General features: G+C 39.7%; 1 non-coding gene across 1 annotated transcript; it reads right to left on the reverse strand.

The window, feature by feature from the left end:
- Nucleotides 1-259: 259 nt before the first annotated feature.
- Nucleotides 260-366, reverse strand: LOC148848818 (small nucleolar RNA R71). Its single transcript, XR_016101528.1, has one exon. It is a non-coding gene; the product is annotated as a small nucleolar RNA R71 (small nucleolar RNA).
- Between the last annotated feature and the right edge of the window lie 13,065 nt (nt 367-13,431).

Consider the following 13,431-nt stretch of genomic DNA (forward strand, 5'->3'; position numbering starts at 1 on the left):
AATGATTCAAAACACGGTGCAATTCTGTGGATTGGCCCACGAAGATCCCAATGCACACATTTCTAACTTTTTAGAAATTTGTGACACCTTCAAACACAATGGGGTAAGTGATGACGCCATTAGGTTGAGGTTATTCCCATTTTCTTTGAAGGATAAAGCCAAAGCATGGCTGAATTCATTACCGGCAAGATCAATAGCTACGTGGGACGAAATGGCCGGCCGTTTTCTCTCTAAATATTTTCCCCCTTCTAAAACTGCTAAAATGAGGAATGACATCACTACTTTTTTCCAGCAAGAGGGGGAATCTTTATATGAGTCATGGGAACGATACAAGGAGCTGTTAAGGAGAGTTCCTCACCATGGCCTCCCCATTTGGCTGCAAGTGCAGACTTTCTATAATGGTCTTACTGACTCAAATAAGATCATATTAGATGCTGCAGCCAAAGGATCCATAAATAATAAAACTCCTGAGGTTGCCCATGCACTTATTGAGGAAATGGCAGCCAACAACTATCAATGGCATTCGGAAAGAACTCAAACTAGGAAGCAACAAGGCTTGCATAATGTTGACACTTATACAGCACTATCTGCACAAATAGGAGCACTCAGTAAGAAAATAGATGAAATGCAGATAGCTGCCATGCATGTGCAGCCTCTTAATTGTGAATTGTGTGGGGGAGGCCACATCAGTACAGACTGCCAAGTTGGCAATCAGTTCAGACCATCTACTGAACAAGTTGACTATGTCAGCAATTCGTCAAGACAACAGGGTTACTAGAGTCACCATACTTTTCATCCAGGATGGAGGGGACATTCAAACCAGTCCTGGCCAAATCAGCATATTTCCAATCCGTTCCACCAGACTTATCATCAGCCTGAACCAAAATCCAATTTGGAGGAACTGATGACAAAATTTATAGCAGGTGCAGAAACTAGGTTCCAGAACCAGGAAGCCTCAATCAAAAACCTGGAAAACCAAGTGGGGCAATTGGCACAATTAATCTCTTCCAGACTGCCGGGAACTCTTCCAAGCAACACTGAAGTGAATCCACGAGAGCAGGTGCAAGCTATTACCTTAAGGAGTGGAAAAGAGTTGCCTGAGGTAGAAAAGAAGAATTGGGCTGAACCCAAGGCAGAAACAAGCCTTGGGACCAGACAACAGAAGACGGAACAACCAGAAGCACAACAAGGGATGCACCAACAACTACAAGTTCCATTCCCTAACAGGCTGAAGCAACAAAAATTGGAGAAGGAATTTGGTAAGTTTCTTGAAATATTTAAAAGTTTACATATTAATATTCCTTTTGCTGATGCTTTAGCCCAGATGCCACACTATGCAAGGTTTTTGAATGAATTATTGGCAAACAAAAGGAAACTGGGAGATGTGGCTACAGTTGCATTAAATGAGGAATGTTCTGCTATCCTTCTGAACAAGCTACCTCAGAAACTCAAAGATCCAGGGAGTTTCACTATTCCTTGTACCATTGACAGTTTAAAAATTGAAAAAGCTTTATGTGACCTAGGAGCTAGCATCAATTTAATGCCATATTCTATCTTCAAGAAATTGGGGTTGAATGAACCCCAACCCACTAGAGTGGCATTACAATTGGCTGATAGATCCATTAGACATCCTAGGGGGATCATAGAAGATGTGTTAGTTAAAGATTCATTTTTCCAGTTGATTTCATTGTGTTAGACATGCAAGAAGATGTGGAGGTCCCGCTTATCCTAGGGAGACCTTTCCTGGCTACTGGGAAAGCAATGATTGATGTCCAACAAGGACAACTCAGCCTTAGGATACAAGATGAGGAGATAATTTTTAAAATGTCTAATGCTATGAAATATGCACCCTCTAGTGATGATTCTTGTTTTATGATTGATGCCATTGAATTGACAATTGATGAATGCTTCCAGGTAAGTAGAATAACTGATCCTCTTGAACTCTGCCTCTAGCAGGGAGAACTTGAACAAGGAGAAAATGAAAAAATAAACCTCATGATAGCATACCTGAACGATAAGCCTCAATTCAAGGGAAAGGGGTTTCATAAATTAGAGAACTTAGGCAAATTGACTGGACCATCAGGTAAGCCATCACCCCAAGAACCCCCCACCCTTGAACTGAAGCAATTACCATCCCATTTAGAGTATGCTTTCCTTGAGGAACCATCAGATCTTCCCGTGATAATTTCCTCAACGCTGAATCCCTTACAAAGAGAAAAATTATTAAGAGTGCTGCGGGAACACAAAAATGCTATAGCTTGGAAGGTAGAAGATATCAAAGGCATTAATCCATCAATCTGCACTCACAGAATTTTGATGGAAGAGGACAGCAAGCCTTCCGTTCAACCCCAAAGGCGCCTGAACCCCAACATGAAAGAAGTGGTAAAGGCTGAAATAATTAAGTTGTTAGATGCTGGGATCATTTATCCTATTTCTGATAGTTCTTGGGTAAGCCCTGTGCAAGTTGTGCCCAAGAAAGGGGGTACGACTGTTGTTCCAAATGAGAAAAATGAACTCATCCCTACTAGAACCGTCACCGGATGGCGTGTGTGTATTGACTATAGAAAATTAAATGAAGCCACTCGGAAGGACCATTTCCCTCTCCCATTTATGGATCAAATGTTAGAGAGGCTAGCCGGGCATGAGTATTATTGTTTCTTGGATGGATATTCAGGGTATAACCAGATACCAATTGCACCAGAAGATCAAGAAAAGACCACTTTTACTTGCCCATATGGAACCTTTGCATACCGAAGAATGCCCTTTGGGTTATGCAATGCCCCAGCAACCTTTCAGCGATGTATGATGTCTATATTTTCTGATATGGTTGAAAAATTTATTAAGATCTTCATGGATGATTTTTCAGTTTTTGGCTCTTCGTTTGATGCATGTTTGAATAATCTGGAACAGGTGCTTACTAGATGTAAAGAAACACATCTTGTGTTGAATTGGGAGAAATGTCATTTTATGGTGCAAAAAGGCATAGTGCTTGGACACAAGATCTCTCAAAGAGGTATAGAAGTCGACAAGGCCAAGGTAGAGGCAATTGAAAAATTACCAACCCCAACATCTGTTCATTCTTTGAGAAGTTTCTTAGGACATGTCGGATTCTATAGGAGGTTTATTAAGGATTTCTCAAAAATTTCCAAGCCATTATCTACCTTGCTTCAGAAAGAAGTGCCTTTTGAATTTTCAACTGAATGCCTTCATGCTTTCAACATCTTGAAAGACAAATTGATCCATGCACCTATCATGGTAGCACCAGATTGGACCCTCCCATTTGAATTAATGTGTGATGTGAGTGATTTTGCTATAGGAGCTGTTTTAGAACAAAGAATGAACAAACATTTTCAGCCAATTTACTATGCTAGCAGAACCTTGACTGGACCCCAACTCAATTACACCACCACAGAAAAGGAGCTGCTAGCAGTAATATTTGCACTTGATAAGTTTCGTTCATATCTGATATTATCCAAGGTTGTTGTCTACACAGATCACTCGGCATTAAGGCACTTGCTTACCAAGCAAAACTCAAAACCAATACTGATAAGGTGGATCCTTTTATTGCTAGAGTTTGACATTGAGATTAGAGACATGAAGGGTGCTGCAAACCTGGCTACTGACCATCTCTCCCGGTTGGACACGGTAAGCTCAAAAGAGGAGATAACCAGCAACATTCGAGAAGAATTTCCGGATGAGCGGTTGTACTCAATACAGAAATACTCATATCCTTGGTATGCTGATTTTGCTAATTATTTAGCTGCACAAGTCCTTCCTCCTAACCTTTCATATCAACAGAAAAAGAAATTCCTTTCTGATGTAAAATACTATCTGTGGGAGGAACCCTTTTTGTATAAATTGTGTGCAGATCAGATCATAAGGAGATGTGTCCCCGAGGAGGAGATAGAGTCGGTACTCCAATTTTGCCATGATAAAGAAGCAGGAGGTCATTTTGGAGCTAGTCGCACTGCAGCCAAGGTTTTGCAATCAGGTTTTTATTGGCCCACACTTTTCAAAGATGCCCATAGGTATGTGTCCACATGTGACAAATGCCAAAGATCAGGAAACATTTCCCGACGGAATGAAATGCCCCTTTCCAATATTTTAATCTGTGAAATCTTTGATGTTTGGGGTATAGATTTCATGGGACCTTTCCCGAATTCTTTTGGGAATAAGTACATCCTCGTTGCAGTTGACTATGTATCCAAATGGGTAGAAGCCATGGCTTTACCCACAAATGACTCAAGAAGGGTGGTACACTTCCTAAAGAAGCTATTCTCCCGATTTGGCACTCCGCGAGCTATAATTAGTGATAGGGGAACTCACTTCTGCAATAGCCAATTTGAGAGGTTAATGCAGAAATATGGAATTACACATAAATTAGCTACCCCTTATCACCCTCAAACCAGTGGCCAAGTGGAGTTGGCTAACAGGGAACTCAAAAGAATTCTGGAAAAGACCATAGCATCTGCCAAAAAAGATTGGTCCATCAAATTAGATGATGCATTATGGGCATACAGAACTGCATTTAAGACACCCATTGGTATGTCCCCCTACAGATTGGTCTTTGGTAAAGCATGCCATTTACCAGTTGAATTAGAACACAAGGCCTATTGAGCTCTTAAATTCTTAAATTTTGACATTCAGGCCACAGGGGCTAAAAGGCGGTTGCAATTGAATGAATTGGATGAATTCAGACTTACCACCTATGAGAATGCCAAAGTTTATAAAGAAAGAATAAAAAACTGGCATGATAAGAACTTGCTGAGACGGGACTTTTATGTAGGCCAACAGGTATTGTTATATAATTCCCATCTCCGCTTGTTTCCAGGTAAGCTGAGATCCAGGTGGTCTGGACCCTTTACCATTTCACAGGTTTTTCCCCATGGGGCTATAGAACTCATCCACCCGGTTCAGGGCACGTTTAAAGTAAATGGTCAGCGCCTGAAACCATATTTAATGGGCGGTACTGTACCCCCTCCATCCACTGTTTATCATGATAACCAATAATCTTTTATGCTTGCTCATGAACAAGTTAAGGAATCTTTTTGTCATTTATCTTTTTAGAATATTAGTTAGTAAAATAAAGATCTTTTTCTCAAAATTCCAATTCTTTAAGGACTCAGTTCATCATTTTCTTTTCTTCAGTTTGCTCTAGCAAGTGTGATCCCCTAACACTACGAACATTGAGGACAATGTTCATCTTAAGTGTGGGGGAGTGAGCCCGAGGCTAGGGTATGGGGGCTGAAACCATGCACCTCATTCACCCCAACACACATATGCAGCCAATGACATAACCAAAAAAGACTGGAACCCCTCAAGTTCATTACTATTTATTTGATGATTTTTTTTTTAAGAAGGAATTCAATGAGTTGAGGGAGACTGATGTACTTGTTAAGTTTTTATTCTTGTGAATGACCCAATTTGATATATGCATGAGAAAAGGGGAGCTGAATATGCTTTTCAGCATGACTAGCCCTAACTATCTTCATGTGTATGGAAGCCCTTGATTTTATGGTTAATGGTCAAGAGAGCTAGTGCACATCTGAAGTGCTGATTCTTGAGGTTCAATAATTGCAAAGAAGGACAAAAGCCCATATTGACTCCGCTATTCTGAGCTGAATAGTAAATCTAGCAGCTCAGAACATGAGTGCTACCTCAAGCAAGTGACCAGTGTGAGATGGATCATAAGATGCACTCACACCAAAAAAAAAAAAAAGAGAGAGAAAAGTGTGTGAGATGGAGCATAAAATGCACTCACATCGAAAAAAAAAAAAAAAGAAAAGGGTGAGATGGAGCATAAGATGCACTCACCCCTAGAATTAAGAAATTGTGGTGATAGCTGAGGTTCAAAGGGGCACTCTAAAGTTGAACTCTCATTAAGATTTAGTAACAGATGAGAAACTTAGTGAAATTTGATTATTAACCTTGACAATTAAGGAGTTGATTTATATATGAATTAGGAGTGAAGGGTAGACTATGATGAAATTCATATTCTCCTTTCCTTGGATCTTATACATATCTTAAATAGTAATTAACAAGAATAAGAGTTGAGCACTTACAAAAATCCCCCGACTACTGAATGAATTTCTATCTTAAAAAGTTCACCAGGTAAATGGTAAGAACAGAAGGGGGGAATGTTCAGTTTATGGCTGATGTCCTTGCTTGAGGACAAGCAAAAGCTTAAGTGTGGGGGTATTTGATGAACCTACAATTTATCTATATTTTATGAGGTTTTTGCATGAAATTTTATGCTGGTTTAATTAGATTTTGCCCTATTTTAGCTTGATTGCAAGAAAGATTTCAGGGGGAGCCAAATCAACAAAAAGAAGGCAAAAGCAAGAAAAGAAAGCCCAAAATTTATCAAGTTCAGCCCGGCCCAGCCATGAGAGCAAGGGAGTTTCATTTGGCCCAAGTAGTGCAAGCTAACTCTTTGGAAAACCCAAGGGAAGAAGCCTAGCAAGAAGGAAATTTCGGCCCAGCCCATTTTTAGCCCAAATAACAGCCTAGAGTGTAACGCACATGAGCTCAAAAGAAAGTTAAGTTGTAGCCCAAATAGCAGCCCAAAGGGAGCTAGGGGCGGCAACTCCTAGAAGTTTCTTGAAGAGAAGGAGGGAACACTCTAGAAGGTTCATGAGGGGTGTAATACACCAAATTCTAGAGACTTCAAGAAGGGGCAAGAGCCCCCTTGAAAAACTATATAAGGAGGCCTCTAGGAGGGGGGAGAGGTGTTCAATTGCTTGAGAGGAAGGCTTTCCCACTCTTAGAGGTTCGGCCACCTTGAGAGAAGAGAAGAGAAGAAGGCTAGGCGCAAGGAAGAAGAAGAAGAAGGGCTGAAGGAAGTTCAAGACAAGCAAGCTAGAAGAGAAGGTGAGTTCGAATTGAGGGTTTGTGATTCAAAGATCTTTTGTAATAAATCATTTGTAGTTTCATTCTCTTTTGATTTGAATTCAGTTTCTTTGTTATATTTTCTTTCTTCTTTCTCCTTGTTTCCATTCTTCCTTGATGTATTTCAGCTTGTAAAATTTCAGTTCAGCAATCTAGTTCTTTTTGATTCATTCAATTGGTCATGAATTGTACTTGAAGTTTCTTGAATGAGGGTGTTATTGTAGATTTATTCGGCCAACTAACCTTCAAAACTCAGATCCGAATTCTCAGATCTGAGATTGCAAGATCTGAATTGCTTGAAAGAGAATTCAGATCTGCAATTTTCAGATTGGCCGAATTAATCTACAGCTTGGAATTCCTAGAGTGCTTGAGAGAGACTCTAGGAATTCAGATCTACTATTCAAGAACTGAATTGAGTGCAAGGTTAGAGATAACTTGCACAATTCAGTTGGTGATTAATTCAGATTTGAATTGATGCCTTAGAAGTGTTTGAAGAAATGCATGCATGGGGATTAGATTCTTGCTAGAGATAGAAGAACCATCACTCATTCATAGGATGAACATGCGCTTGAGAGAGGCTGTTCATGACCTTGGGGTTTCAGCAAACCAAGGCTCAATCATGATTTATTCGAATGATCCAAATTGATAGATTGCTGAATTCTGAGATTGACATTTACTGCTTATTCTTCTAACCTGATTTGAAGGCAATTGGGCCAATGATTTAGATAGATTTTAATTTAGGATTTTTTTTTTAGCTTTCATTAAAGTTTTGATTATTTGTTGATCAGATAAGAAGTACTCAATTTAGTATTGGTAATTGTTTCTTAAATCCTCGTGGGAACGATACTTCACTCACTACTTTATTACTTGAACGGTTAGTGCACTTGCTAGTGTCACAATGAGCCACACATCAGTCATTGTACCTGTGGAGGTCGACACCTATCCTTGTGTGGTAAGGCTCAACCATTATTTCCTGGTGGTCGCGACCCCCTCCCCGTACAACGCAATAGTAGGTCGGCCCATCACCCATGCCTTACAAGCAGTAAACTCCACCTACCACCTGGCGATGAAGTTCCCTACAAACTTTGAAGTTGGAGTGACGTGAGGCGATCAGCTTGAGTCTCGCAAGTGCTACGTAGCCGCCCTCAAAGGAAAGCCCAAGGTAGTAGACAACCTCTAGCTAGAATGACATGCGGAGCAGTTCGCAGAGTGAGCCACACCTACCGAAGAGACCATCCCCATCCCAGCTTCGGCAAAGGATCCAACTCAAGTACTTTAGATTGGTGCTTCTGTCGAGGAACCCCTGCGGTCTCAACTGGTAAGTTTCTTACTCGAAAATTTAGACATTTTTGCATGGTCAGTGACAGAAATGCCCGGCATAGACCCCAGCATTATAACTCATAGGCTCAACACTGATCCTGTAGTTAAGCCCATTAGACAGAAGAAACGGAACCTAGCCCTAAAGCGATGGAGGACGGTCGATGAGGAGGTCGAGAAGCTCCTTGCAGCCGATTTTATCAAGGAGGTTCATTACCCGAGCTGGGTGGCTGATGAGACTAAAAAGAACCCTTTTATTATCCCCTAATATTCACTCTTTTACATTAATTTAACACTTAAATGGACTCATTACTCTTGTATTTCGATTCAGGGCAAGAAAGAAGGCAATTGGAAGAAAACGAGGCAATTTGGATGATTTTGCACAATTTTGACAATAGTAGGTAATCTGGGCATAACTCTCAATTCCAGACTCCGAATTGGACAATTCAAAAGGTATCAGAAAGATGAAAGAAAGTCCCACAACTTTTATGTTTGGATTTTGGTAGATGCAGTCCGTATCAAATACGAAACCTGGCCCAAAGTCAGAGCAAGTTCGTAGTCAGGCCCATTTCACAACTGAAGCCCAACTCGTAGAAGAGCCTTGTAGTAGCCCAACTCAAATTCAAGAGCCAAGAGTCCCAATTTTGAATGTAATCTCCTGAGAGAGTCTTATCAGATATAAAGTTTTGAATGTAATCCTAGAGAGATAAGAAGATTGAGACTAGATTATTAGATAAGAGATAGGATAGGATTAGTTCAAAACAGATCAGGACTATCTAGCTAAGGCTAATCTCCTAGAAGGAGTTGGAACACAGCCCTCTCCCTCAACTATATAAATAGGGGGGTGGACCAGCTCTAGGCATCCAACAATCCATCACTCAAGCATCAAGCAACTCAAGCGATCGAGAAAATCAGTTTGGCCTATTGAGAAGAAAAGCCTAGAGGGTTCAAAAATCATGAGCAGCTAAGCCTTTTCTTTTTTGGTTCAAGGGGGGAGGTTCGATTGTGTCATCATGAGGTTCTATATTTAATACAAGTTTCTTGCTTTTTAATTCAAGTATTCATTGGTTCTTGTGCATATTCTCATTGGATGTTAATGTTAAATAGTCTGACAAATTAATTAATGTTGATTTTCCTACTGCTATCCATGGTTCGATGATCCGTAATTGTCACGAATAGTGGTACAAGTAGCAATTAGGTTAATATCTTTCTGGGTCAATTGTTCATGATAGCCTTTAACCAATGTATTGACATGTTTTCACCTAAAAGGAATCAATGGAACAAGATTCGATAATTGCAGCTATCTCAATTATTGTTATTTTTGTTTAACTATTTTCACAAAGCTTAATGCTATCACTAATTGACATGGAACGCTATCGTACCCAGTCGATTAGTGAAAGTGTTGATCGAATGCTGGGTTTAGTTAGCTGATTTAAGAAAACACAATGTTTATTATGGCTATCCTCATAAATCTAAGGTTAAATGCTTGAATTGTAAGACTGCCAAAGTCTACCTATGATCGATAACCAATTGATTAATCCGAACCCTTGAATCAGAATTCGATAAGACTTGATTTCTCTTGTTTGATATTGCTATTGCTTTCTTGTTCTTTTAGAATTTTTAATTATTTAATTTTCCCACTGATGTGTGGCTCATTGTGACACTAGCAAGTGCACTAGCCGTTCAAGAAATAAAGTAGTGAGTGAAGTACCATTCCCACGAGGATTTAGGAAACAATTACCAATATTAAATTGAGCACTTCTTATCTGATCAACAAATAAATCAAAACTTTAATGAAAGCTAAAAAATCCTAAATTAAAATCTATCTAAATCATTGGCCCAATTGCCTTCAAATCAGGTTAGAAGAGTAAGTAGTAAATGTCAATCTCAGAATTCAGCAATCTATCAATTTGGATCATTTGAATAAATCATGATTGATCCTTGGTTTGGTGAAACCCCAAGGTCATGAACAGCCTCTCTCAAGCGCATGTTCATCCTATGCATGAGTGATGGTTCTTCTATCTCTAGCAAGAATCTAATCCCCATGCATGCATTTCTTCAAACACTTCTAAGGCATCAATTCAAGTCTGAATTGATCACCAACTAAATTGTGCAAGTTATCTCTAACCTTGCACTCAATTCAGTTCTTGAATAGTAGATCTGAATTCCTAGAGTCTCTCTCAAGCACTCTAGGAATTCCAAGCTGCAGATTAATTCGGCCAATCTGAAAATTGCAGATCTGAATTCTCTTTCAAGCAATTCAGATCTTGCAATCTCAGATCTGAGAATTCAGATCTGAGTTTTGAAGGTTAGTTGGCCGAATTAATCTACAATAACACCCTTATTCAAGAAACTTCAAGTACAATTCATGACCATTTGAATGAATCAAAAAGAATTAGATTGCTGAACTGAAATTTTACAAGCTGAAATACATCAAGGAAGAATGGAAACAAGGAGAAAGAGGAAAGAAAATATAACAAAGAAACTGAATTCAAATCAGAAGAGAATGAAACTACAAATGATTTATTACAAAAGATATTTGAATCACAAACCCTCAATTCGAACTCACCTTCTCTTCTAGCTTGCTTCTCTTGAACTTCCTTCAGCCCTTCTTCTTCTTCTTCCTTGCGCCTAGCCTTCTTCTCATCTCTTCTCTCAAGGTGGCCGAACCTCTAAGAGTGGGAGAGCCTTCCTCTCAAGCAATTGAACACCTCTCCCCCCTCCTAGAGGCCTCCTTATATAGTTTTTCAAGGGGGCTCTTGCCCCTTCTTGAAGTCTCTAGAATTTGGTGTATTACACCCCTCATGAACCTTCTAGAGTGTTCCCTCCTTCTCTTCAAGAAACTTCTAGGAGTTGCCGCCCCTAGCTCCCTTTGGGCTGCTATTTGGGCTACAACTTAGCTTGCTTTTGAGCTCATGTGGGCTACACTCTAGTCTGTTATTTGGGCTAAAAATGGGCTGGGCCGAAATTTCCTTCTTGCTAGGCTTCTTCCCTTGGGTTTTCCAAAGAGTTAGTTTGCACTACTTGGGCCGAATGAAACTCCCTTACTCTCATGGCTGGGCCGGGCTGAACTTGATAAATTTTGGGCTTTCTTTTCTTGCTTTTGCCTTCTTTTTGTTGATTTGGCTCCCCCTGAAATCTTTCTTGCAATCAAGCTAAAATAGGGCAAAATCTAATTAAACCAGCATAAAATTTCATGCAAAAACCTCATAAAATATAGATAAATTGTAGGTTCATCAAATACCCCCACACTTAAGCTTTTGCTTGTCCTCAAGCAAGGACATCAGCCATAAACTGAACATTCCCCCCCTTCTGTTCTTACCATTTACCTGGTGAACTTTTTAAGATAGAAATTCATTCAGTAGTCGGGGGACTTTTGTAAGTGCTCAACTCTTATTCTTGTAAATTACTATTTAAGATATGTATAAGATCCACGGAAAGGAGAATATGATTTTCATCATAGTCTACCCTTCACTCCTAATTCATATATAAATCAACTCCTTAATTGTCAAGGTTAATAATCAAATTTCACTAAGTTTCTCATCTGTAACTAAATCTTAATGAGAGTTCAACTTTAGAGTGCCCCTTTGAACCTCAGCTATCACCACAATTTCTTAATTCTAGGGGTGAGTGCATCTTATGCTCCATCTCACCCTTTTCTTTTTTTTTTTTTTTTTTTTCGATGTGAGTGCATTTTATGCTCCATCTCACACACTTTTCTCTCTCTTTTGTTTTTTTTTGTTTTTTTTTTTGGTGTGAGTGCATCTTATGCTCCATCTCACACTGGTCACTTGCTTGAGGTAGGTAAATAGGACTCATGTTCTAAGCTGCTAGTTTTACTATTCAGCTCAGAATAGTAGAGTCAATTTGGGCTTTTGTCCTTCTTTGCAATTATTGAACCTCAAGAATCAGCACTTCAGATGTGCACTAGCTCTCTTGACCATTAACCATGAAATTAAGGGCTTCCATACACATGAAGATAGTTAGGGCTAGTCATTCTGAAAAGCATATTCAGCTCCCCTTTTCTCATGCATATATCAAATTGGGTCATTCACAAGAATAAAAACTTAACAAGTACATCAGTCTCCCTCAACTCATTGAATTCCTTCTTAAAAAAATCATCAAATAAATAGTAATGAACTTGAGGGGTTCCAGTCATTTTTTTTTTTGGTTATGTCATTGCCTGCATATGTGTGTTGGGGTGCATGGTTTCAGCCCTCATACCCTAGCCTCGGGCTCACTCCCCCACACTTAAGATGAACATTGTCCTCAATGTTTGTATTGTTAGGCAGTAACAATAAAACTAGCAACAGCATCATCAAGTAATAGGAGGTAGTTAGAGGACTTCCCTGAAGATCATTCTTAAATTCTGGAATATGTTGTCGGTGGAAAACTTCTTCTGCTAGAAATCACTTGCAAACTAGAAGAGGAGATCAGTATCTTTATTCAATTAAATTCTAAGAAAAACTAACTAAACTTAAATGCTATGAAAAACAAAAAGCAAGTAAGACAGTTTATGACTAAGTATCTGAATTGGGAATTCTCCCAACAGCCTCTTGCTCCCTTGGGTTTACCATGGTGTTACTAGGTAAGGTACCCGGAGCCCTTTCTGAAATCATCTGTGCCAGCTGCCCAACCTGAGTTTCCAAGTTCCTTATCGATGTTTCGTTATTCTGAAATCTGTTTTCCGCACTAGCTATGAACTTGGTCATCAGCTCCTCCAAGTTAGATTTCGGTTCTGGCTGATAGAAGTTTTGGTGGAAAGGCTTAGGTGCATGCTGATTCAGGTGGCCTCTCCATCCGGGGTTATGGGCATGATGGTACTGATTTCCTGGCTGTCTTGTAAAGTTGCCAACAAAGTCTACTTGTTCTGTGGACTGAAAAGACTGACTGCCAACTTGGAATTCAGTGCTATCATGGCCTCCCCCACACTTATCATACTGTACATGCATAGCTGCCATCTGCATCTCATCAAATTTTTTTCTAAGTGCTCCTATTTGTGCAGAGAGAGCTGTGTATGTATCCACATTATGAAGGCCATGCTACTTTCTAACTGGTGTCCTTTCTGAATGCCATTGGTAGTTATTGGCAGCCATCTCCTCGATGAGTGCATGGGCAACCTCGGGAGTCTTATTGTTTATGGAGCCCCCAACTGTTGCATCTAAGATGGTCTTGTTTGAATCGATCAGACCATTATAAAATGTTTGCACCTGCAGCCAAATCGGA

This window comes from Nelumbo lutea, chromosome 6 (genome assembly GCF_056320005.1).
Source record: "Nelumbo lutea isolate HS-2025 chromosome 6, American lotus-T2T, whole genome shotgun sequence".
NCBI classification, from domain to species: Eukaryota; Viridiplantae; Streptophyta; class Magnoliopsida; order Proteales; family Nelumbonaceae; genus Nelumbo; species Nelumbo lutea.